This window comes from Microtus ochrogaster, chromosome 22 (assembly GCF_000317375.1).
Source record: "Microtus ochrogaster isolate Prairie Vole_2 chromosome 22, MicOch1.0, whole genome shotgun sequence".
In the NCBI taxonomy this organism is placed as follows: Eukaryota; Metazoa; Chordata; class Mammalia; order Rodentia; family Cricetidae; genus Microtus; species Microtus ochrogaster.
In genome coordinates, this window is record NC_022023.1 from 23,705,313 (window position 1) to 23,716,090 (window position 10,778).

The 10,778-nt window shown below is 36.9% G+C and overlaps 1 long non-coding RNA gene across 1 annotated transcript; it reads left to right on the forward strand.

Annotated features, from left to right (window-relative positions):
* Positions 1–6,599: 6,599 nt before the first annotated feature.
* LOC101984670 lies at positions 6,600–9,058 on the forward strand. Its single transcript, XR_258544.1, has 4 exons — positions 6,600–6,833; positions 7,263–7,323; positions 7,771–7,837; positions 8,898–9,058. It is a non-coding gene; the product is annotated as an uncharacterized LOC101984670 (long non-coding RNA).
* Positions 9,059–10,778: the final 1,720 nt, after the last annotated feature.

Below are 10,778 nucleotides of genomic sequence, written 5' to 3' on the forward strand. Positions count from 1 at the left end.
GAGGTAGATCAATTCCCAATTTTCTGAGAAACCACCATATTGATTTTCAAAGTAAACTCTTAAATAATAAGCACATCAAAGAAAAATTGTAAAGGGAGTCACAAAACATTAAAATGAAGAAAAGAGCACATATCACATTACCAACTTGTCCTAGTTATTTTTTATATTACTTTGATAAGAATGATGACAAAGACAAGTTGCAGAAGAAGGGTGAGTATCTATGACCACATTGGTGGGGCACATGGTGGCAGACAGACAGGCATGGTTCAAGAATAGTACCTGAGAGCTAACATCTTGGTTCACAACAAGATGATAAAACCAGAGAGCAAGTATTTAAATATATGAACATTTGAGGACCATTCTCATGTAAACCACGTAACAAACCTATAAGATGTAGATAAAGCAGTACTTGGGGGGGGGTTCAAGTGACCAAATCATTATATTAAAAATAATAATTCAGAAATTGCCTAGATATGCACTACAGGTGAATGAGTAATGAAAATGTACATTTACACAATGGAATATTATTTAACTATTAAGAAAAAAGAAATCATAAATGTAAAGGTAGGTAGATAGATCTAGGGAAAAAATCTTAAGTAAGGCAACTCAGACCCCAAAACACAACTATATAAATATATGTTGTCTCTTTTAATCTTTTAGTATATGTGATACAATCTGAATAAACACAGATGTGAGTTACCCAGTAAGAGACTGGAGGAAGAGGATCCCCAAATGAAAGGGAAATAGAATGTAGTCTCATGGAAAGATGAAGGTAAAGAGATAAAAAGGACTAGAATAGGGGAATTAAAAAGGCGAGGACATGGTAGAATAGAGTAAAATAGGGGCAACGAACATTAAAGGGTATTTGAAAAACCATATGGATAAACAATGCTGCTATGGACATAGTTGAGCACATGTTCTTGTGGTGCAATTGAGCATCCTTTGGTTATATACCTAAAAGTGGTATTGCTGGGTCTTGATGAATGTTGTTTCCTAGTTTTCTGAGAAATCGACATACAGATATCCAAGAAGTTGTACCAGCTTCTACTCCCACCAGCAATGCAGGAGTGTTTCCTTTACATCAAAATTGCTCCAGAATAACCTGGAAACAACCTAAATGCCCCTCGACCAAAGAATGGATAAGAAAACGGTGGTACATTTACATAATGGAGTAATATACAGCAGAGAAAAATAAAGTCATCTTGAAATTTGCGAGCAAATAGATGGAATTAGAAAACATCATATTGAGTGAGATAACCCAAACCCAGAAAAACAATTATTATATGTACTCACTCATAAGTGTTTTTTAAACATAAAGCAAAGAAAACCAGCCTACAAATCACAATCCCCAGGGAACCTAGACAACAATGAAGAAGCTAAGAGAGACATACATGGATCTAATCTACATGGGTAGTAGAAAAAGATAAGATCTCCTGAGTAAATTGCGAGCATGGGTACCATGGGAGAGGGTTGAAGGTGAGGGTAGAGGCATGGAGGGGAGCAGAGAAAAAATGTATAGCTCAATAAAATCAATAAAAAAATAAGTAAATAAATTTTAAAAAAGAAAAGAACAACCATATGGAAACCTACTACTGTAGAATATATATATACATATGTACATACATATTCTAAACAGAGTCGATGAGGGAGACAATGTCCCAACCAGGCATCTTACACCAGCAAGTAAAACCTCCAGTAGCAGTAACAGGTAATATCTTGTTGAGTCTTTGTACCAAAGAGTCCTGTGGAATCCCTCTAGGAAATTTACCCTAGAAAAAAACCTAGGCTATTGGTTATTCTTCACAACCTTTTTCTCTGTGACTTTGGAGCCTGTCCTGGAACTAGCTCTGTAGACCAGGCTGGTCTCGAACTCACAGAGATCCGCCTGCCTCTGCCTCCCGAGTGCTGGGATTAAAGGCGTGCGCCACCATCGCCAGGCTTCTTCACAACCTTATGGTAAGGCCCTATGGCTGAAGGTACCACTCATGCCATCAGGTACTCTGTATACTATTAGTGGATAAAGATAATCATCAATATTACTCCTCTAAAAATGCTGTGACCTATAGCAGTGACCTGCTTGTAAGATATACTAGAGCAATAGTGGTACAAGTATGAAGGTATTAACTGACTACTATTTGAGTGGATTAAATTCCCACTCCATGAGATGGGACCTATACCTTCATACCTGACACTTCTAAAGTGACTGAGAACATGAGACTGGATACATCATGGGCCTAGCCAAAAACCAAGACTAATATTCTCCTAATGGAACATAGTAACAGGGTGACTTCAAATGTCATGCTACTATATTCATAGATACATAAGTATTTGACTCTGTCCTCATCAGAAAAGTTTCTTTTTACAGTACTGGGGAATTAACACAGAGATCCTTGTTTGTTTGTTTGTTTTTTCAATTATGCACAATGGCTACACCTGATTTTTACAACTCTCCCAGTTGCTGATGCATCTCCACAGCTGCCGTCACTTCACTGCTTATGTCTTGGGTGTGGGAGCCTTCATGTGCTGATGCTTTATCCATCTCTCTGTAGGGAGAAAAATATTTTAACTAGGTCTCTACTCTTGCATCTTATCAATATAGACTTTGGAGCCAGATGCTGGGTTGAAAATCTGCCAACTGGGAGAGGCAAAGAAAGCATGCAATTCCTTTCTCCCTTGCCTCCTTCCCACAAAGAGAGCTTCTCTTCCACAGTCCCAACCCAAAAAGGACCCCTAAACTCAAAATCCCTCCCTAATACTTCCTCTGTGTTTTATTATCCATCTTCCTGACTTCCTTTCACTCTTTATGTTTTCCCCCCTCTGTCAGTTAGTTGTTTACTCTAACCCTTGATCTATGGTTTGTTTGACCTAATCTTTTAAAGGGGTATGATAGACTGAACCAGATGCAAGAAGTTTTTCCAGTAAATAACACAACCTAGGCATTCATAGTGTGATCAAATATCCTGCAATAGACCTAGAACTTGACCATGTACAGAGAGTAAGAGACTTTGGAGCATTCAGTCTTAAATAGGATGTCTTTATCAATACCCTTCCCTCAAGGATTATGAATCTACACAGAAGAGGAGACAGAAGATAGTAAAAACCAGAAGTGGTGGATGACTCTGGAGGAACAGTGTCTCCATATACACTTTCAGAACAGGACTGATATGAACTCACAGAGACAATGGTAGCACATACCAAACACGCCAGGTGCAAATCAGATGGTGTCCCAGCACTGAGAGAAAAATAGACACACGTGCCCACTCCTAACCAAGAAGGTATCTGCAATTGATTCCCAAGAGTAACGGGAAAATCAGTTTTTCCAATGGGGTGTCACTAAGCACAGGAACCATATTATTTTATTTTCTGTAGATATTTTGTTTCATTTTGGGTTTTTGGCATTTTTGTGTTATTGATATTTTGTCTATTTGATTTTGTGTTTCTTAAAGAAAGAGTTGGGGGAGAGAAGCTGGGTATATCAGGGAGGTGGCAAGGTTCTAGGAGGAGTTGGGGGTAAGGAAATGGGATAAATATATATTTATAAAAAACTAAAAATGAAGAACTCAAAGAACTAACTTAGACATAAGAAAATGTAAAAACAAGAATAAACCTTATACAGAATTAGCAAAAATAATAAGCTTAAAGCAAGAATGGGAAAATAAGAAAAAATGTAATTAATAGAATTAATAGTTATGTATTTGAGAAATGATAAATACAACTGGCAAGGATTTATCTAGATTCTCTAAGAAAAAAATAAGACCTCAAATCAATGCAAAAGGAAATATAAATATTAAACTTTTAGAAGTAAAGCACTGAAAAGAAATATTCTGAAATGTTGTGTATCAACAAATTTGATTGAAAAGTTGAAATGACTGCCTTCCTCCAACAAAAATCATCACAACTAACAACTATGTGCTGAAGGAATATAAAATAGCAGCAGACTTTGAAAAATAGACCTAATAGTTGTCTATAGGACATTTCACCCAGAACAACAGAATACACCTTCTTCTCAGCAGCACATGGAATCTTCTCCCAAATTGACTATATACTCGGCCACAAAGCAAGCAAGTCTCAACATATATTGAAGAAATTTAAATAGTGTATCTTCTCAGACTACCATGGATTAAAGCTAGATTTCAGCAACAACAGAAAGCCTCCAAACACATGGAAACTGAACAGCTCTCTACTGAGGTACTAGTGGGTCAAGGAAGAAATAAAATTCTTAGAATTCAATGAAAATGAATGCACAATATGCCTAGACTTATGGGACACAGTGAAAGTGGTGCTAAGAGAAAAGTTCATCATACTAAGTACCTTCATGAAGATGTTGGAGAGATCACACACACACACACACACACACACCAATAGCTTTAACAGCACACCTGAAAGCTCTAGAACAAAAAGAAGCAGACACCCTTAAGAGGAGCTGATGGCAGAAGGTCATCAAACTGAGGGCTGAAATCAACAATCATACCACGAGCATACTCACTTAACGATGTTCATAGCAGCTTTGTTTGTAACAGCCAGAACGTGGAAACAAGCTCGATGTCCCTCATCTAGGAATCCAAGGAAAGGATAAAAAAAAAGATGTGGTGTGTTCACACAATGGCATATTACTCGGCTGTTAAAAACAAGGTCACTAGGAAATTTGAAGGAAAATGGATGGAACTAGAAAAATAAATCATCCTGGGGGGAGATAGCACAGACTGAAAAAGATAAACGTGCTATGTATTCTCCCACAAGTGGATATTACCTGAAAAAAAAAAAAGGATGAGAATGCTACAATCCACAGACCCAGAGAGAATAGCTAACAAGGAGGGTTCATGAAATATCAGGTGTTTTCTATATTTTAACAATAAGCAATCCAAAATTAAGATAATGAAATTTATTTCACTTACAAGGCATCAAAAAGAATTAAAACAGGTGGACAAAATTATCACAAAGGCGTGAAATCTGGAAAAGGCTGGCATAAATGGGTAGGTGCTTCATGCTCCTGAATCAGAGGACAATTGATTCACAATCCTTTAGAACCTCTTACAGATTTCTAATTTTATTTCTGTAGATGGTTCTAAACTTCATAATGAAATGAAAAGCAAAAAAAAAATGACCCAAGATATCTTTGGCAAGAAGATTAAAGTTGGATTATTCATGCTTCTTTGTCAAATTCACTCAAAACATGATATTGTTTGAAGGGCAGATCTAGATGTTGAAAGGATGGGACTGATTATCAAAAATAAATACTCACATTGATTTCTGTGAAAACAATTTAAGAGAGAAATAGTACAGAAATAACTGAGATATCCATATGGAAAAAAAATGAATTTCAGTAGCAATTTCATGTCACCTTTGACAATGAATTCAAAATACATCATATAAAATAAGTCATATATCTGAGGGCAAGGGAGAAACACATACAACTCATCAAGTAAGGGATGAATCTGAGTTACTTTGGGTTTGACAATAGAGTTTTTGTTAGCACAGCAAAAGAACAAATGACAAAATGAAAACTACTTTGGGCTGTATCAAAATTAGAAACAGCTGGTCTTAGCTGCAGGCATATTCTAGACTAGAGCTTTGTGAATATGGGAGACTCATTGATGAAACTGTTGGGGCTAGGTTGTCAACAATTCCTATAGGAACAGGCAGACTTCAACTTCAGAGAGACTTCTAGAGAGGTAGAATGCAGGTAGTGATAAAAGAAGCTTTCTGAAGTCCATGTTTGGTCACAGTGTTCATCCACTGCGTACACACCCCTATACACATGCAACACACCCTTCCCACACAAATTATAATGAAACTTTCTTCTTTTACATTTTTATATTTCAGAACTTCATATATGAAAAGAATACATCTCAATCATCTATATTCCTCTCTGACTCCTCTACCTCCTCCCCTGTTCCTCCTGCATCTGCCACCTTAAATTCATTCATATTATGTCTTTCTCTTCTAGAATTTTAAAATACAATTTTATATAGCATACATATATGTGTCCTATTATATATATATATATATCCCAAATAAACCAGTCTATGTTGCCTATGTACACACGGGGTTAGACTAACTACTTTGATATTGAAAACCAAACAGGAAAGAAAACTGATTTTTCTCCTGCAGTTGAGGAAAGATTGGCTGTAGCTATTCCAGGAGAGGTGGGGCCTTGTGATTCCTTCCTTCATCTGTGCTGGAATATGGCCTAATATCATGTCCTGAGGGCCTTAGGTTGGTGACCACAGATGTTAAGAGTCCATGGGTGCTTGACCCTTTTCTGAAGATACCCATTTCAAAGCAGTTCCGGTCATAAGACTCTTACAATCTCTTTGGCCCCTCTCCACCATGTTCTCTGATCCTTACTCTCAAGGTTATGTTACAGACGTCCTGCAGGGAGCCAGACAGGATCGCCATTGCAAGATGGCACCACATCCTGTCTTGCCGGTTATACTCCATATTTGGCAATGCCTTTGAGAACTGCCTGTCCCCCGCTTCCCGCATGCGCGGTGAATGGGGGTCCCTGGGCCTATCTCGATGCAGTCTGGTGTCAGCTGATGGTGGCAACCAATCACAGGACAACCCATGTGCCAATTCCTTATATAAGCAGCTGCCTTAGTGCTCTTGGGCCCCTTCGCTTCATGTTATCTCTCAACCAAGTGCACTCCAGTAAAGCGTGATCTGAGAAGAATCCTCGTGTCGTGGTCGTTCTTTCTCGCTGGGCGAGGAGTTCGCCGCAACGTCCAATTTGGGAATGGATACTCCACAGTCACTTATTCTCGACTCTATAATACTTTGTGTTTCTCTACAACAGCCGTTGTGTTATGGAAAAAGACATTTGCTTGATTAGGGTGAGAGATACACCATAGTGTGGATATAAGATAAGTATTTAGAAGACCCTTATATTCATTAACAAAACTTAAATTAAAGTTGTTTTTATTAATTGCATGTTATTTCCATTTCAGAAACCCCTTTATTTGTAAAAAATATCTGGTCTCCAAAGACTTCTTTTCCTCCATGATAAAGAACTTTATTTGTCACCAGTAACTAGTGTCCGGTCCCCTGACAAGGCACTCCCTTAGTTTATTATTACACCTAAATATCATTATTGTACCTCTGTTCTTGGGGCATGTTTGTGCTGGGTATAGAGTCTGGGTTGGAATTTACTTGTTTTTCAATATAATTTATTTACTCACTTGTGCCTGATGGAAAGTCGGTGCTGACTATAAAGACTCTTTCCTTGCATTCAATATGCTTTCTGTTTCTCTTTTGATCTCTAGACTTCGACTGTGAGAAGTGTTATAAATTTCCCTTTGTTTCCTCCTACTGGACTTTAAACAGGTATTGAATTTGCAATTTTGTATCTTTACAAATACTTGAGTATTTTTGAGCCATTATTTTATTAATTGATAGTTTTTTTTGCATTTCAGTACATTATATCTTTCAATCGTATCCCATAAGTATCTAGTTCATTACTCATTTGGGGGCCTCCTTCTCAATTTTCTTTTATTTTCATAATTTCTAATGACAAAGTTCAATGTTTTCTTCTGCTTGTCATTTGAGCTTCAAAACACTTTGTCACCTTAAAAATTAATTACTTACAAAAGGTCACTTAAACAGAAACATAAGCACACCAGTGTTGGTAATTTTGAATTAGTGTTTACATAGATACTAAATGTTATTCAAATAATAATAAGTAAAAGAAGTATAGTCATCAAGTGTTTATTATTTCACACAATCATGACTTGAAATATGGCGATAACTTTATCCACCAACTCTATCTTCTAGATTGAGTGTTGAGTCATGACTCAAGATTTTTGAGTAAAGAGGACTTGATCAAGAAAATATTTTAAAGGTATCTGAGAACAATTGTGGTATCACTACGGTAGATTATTCATGGTCTTGATAATAGAATTTGCAGCACAGAAATAAGAATCTCTTTTATTAAATTTAAATAATTAGAAATGTAATTATACTACTCACTCTTCCTTATTCTCCCTCCAACATTTCCTTTGACCAAATATTCCCATTTCTATGTCCTCTACCTTTTCATTCCCATGCTAACATCTTCTCATTCCCATGGCCCTGCCCCAAATTTTCCCATTCCCATGGCCCTGCCCCAAATCTTCCCATTCCCATGGCCCTGCCCCAAATCTTCCCATTTCTATGGCCCCCATCTTTCAATTCCCATTCATTTATCTTCTTCTACCTCAGATTGTTGGTATTATTATTATTATAAAATATATACAAATATATTCGCATACTCACACACACTGTTGAGTCCATTTATCATGTCTTGTGTAAATATGATTTTAAGACTAACTAACTAAGAGAACCATTTTTGGAAGAGGGTAATGCTCCATCCCTCAGTTGGTGGATACCAGTGGTTCTTTGTCTTTGGGAGAATCCCATGAGATCTCCTTCTTGCAATATATGTCTTTCAAGTACATGTCCTGAATATAATTTGGGGATTTTCTTTCCTATCTTGCTGCTATAAGAGGAAAATATTTTGATTTTTCTGCCTATGCACATTTTTCCTTCTAAGGACTTGGGTTTGTAAGGAAAAACATTTTCGAAAGAACATATTTAAGGGCAAGTATCTAAAATGTTGAAGCCAAAACTTGGTACAAAAGTGAATATTTCTTTCAAATAGAAAGCAGAAGTGTACCAAATTGTGAATTTAAAGAACCAGGGGAGACATAAAACTTTAAGAACTAGAATTTGCTTATAAGATCTGTGATGTATCTGTGATACGATTTTTTTTTTACTTTCAGCTGTATTTGATTTAATCATTTCTTCATATGTCAACCATATAGAAGTACTGTGTTTTGCAAGGAAAACAAAGAAATAATTTATACATTTTATACAATGTTTTGTCAATAATTGGTTTCTGTGGTTTAAATAATTCCTTTCAGATTGCCTTTGGTCAGACCTTGGAATATTTAAGAATGTAGCCAGCAGGAACAAGCTTCTCCTATGTTTATTTCATGTACACATCTACAAGTTTTCACAGAGGATTCCTGCCCTAGGATCTAAGCCTAAAAGCATAAATACAACATTCTGTTATGCTTTTTTTAAAAAAAATATCCTCTTAAATAATCTTCCTTGCTATCACTATTATATGTACTGTATTATCAATTACATAATTAAAAAAGTTTTGCTCCTTCCATAATGTTTCTCTGTACCTAATGTCCAGAGTATCACTAATTTCTGCATTTGTGTACTTCAAATTTTGGTAAGGCTGTAGCTACATTTAGTGTGCTGTAAAGTATGATGTTACTGCGAATGAGATCTTGGACTGCCTTTGTGTACCTGTGTTGTTGAGCTATAAAATAGAATGTAGACGTGCCCTGTCTACCTACTATTTCTAAAGAAAGACACTCCTAGAGTGTGTGTGTGTATGTGTGTGTGTTGTGCACACCATATAAATCTAAATGGACCTGAGATTTAAGCAAATTCCTGAAGCAACTCTGGTAATTCAGCAGATAGTGAAAATGCATCTGAGGGGACAATGTATGTGCTGGAAATAGATTTTAAAAATTATTTTAAATGTATTTCATAAATTTGATGAGGAATGGTTATACAAAAACAAGCAAACAAAAATAAGGCCTATCCTGAGGCATACATTTATGTATCCATAAATGATCAAAAGCCACAAAAATGGTAACCCTGACACTTAAATTCTTCAGAACCATGAAAAGTCTACCTCTGTTCAATGTTGTTTTTGAATGTGAGACCCCCATTTTATTAGGAAAATTTAAATTTGGCTTGTAGAAATTAATACATGAATTGAGTATTTAAGAAAAGGAGTCTCATTTGAAAAGGTGTGTTCAGTAAGACTCATATATTTCTTCTACATGTGCTACAAGACAGGTGAAGAAAAATGTTGTTCCCATTTCCCCTCAAAAGCAATATATTTTTTAAAAGTTGTTATAATCACAAAACAAAACCGCGAACGTCCCAGGGTGACAGGCCGGGCGCCCATGCACTTCAGCTTTTTGACTAAGAACAATGAGAACAGACATCAAAGAGAGCTTAGTTTCATTTTCTCCGTCTGTGTTTATCACTGGTCTCACTCATCATTCTGAACTCATGTCTGTTGATAAGCTCTCCCCAAACAGAAAAGCCACGACAAGCAAGAATACTGATGGCGGCAGCGGGTGTGATTTAATCTGAGCCCTCCCTACGGTGCTGCCTTTCTGTGTGCCCACAGCACATCTTGTGTGGAGTGTGCCTGTCGGGTTAGAATCAGCTCTGTGTGTTTTACCCATTTCTTCAACTTAACTCCATGTTGAGCACATCAAGCCTCCCTCCTTGGATTCTTGATAAAAGCTCTTACTTTTGAAGAAGTGGAATGACTCCTACTGGGGTAGCATAGCCACAAAAATTGCTGTGAAATTACCACCATTTTCACCAAATCACCTTCCAGATACCATCTCACCAGTCCACCACCTACAGGAGACACTAAGCGAGGAAGCAAAATGAAGCAATGTATCTCATTGGGGCCAGGTCTCCAGGCCCGAGGGGTGAAATGAATTCTTCTGTTTTGTCTAGAGCTGGCTGGAAGACATTGCTTTGAAGCAAGCTGATATAAATCCAAGCTTGCTGGTTATGAGAAAAAAAAAACATTTGCCTTTAGCGAGTGTGAATGATTCTCTCATGGAACCACCTCAAATGGAACTTATAGCTGTATACTCTTCTTTTGAGAAGCTCAATGACCTTTTTAAAAGTTTTTAAAAGTAATATCTGATAATGCGATACTTCTTTTGGCAGCTTAACCACAATCAATCGATTTG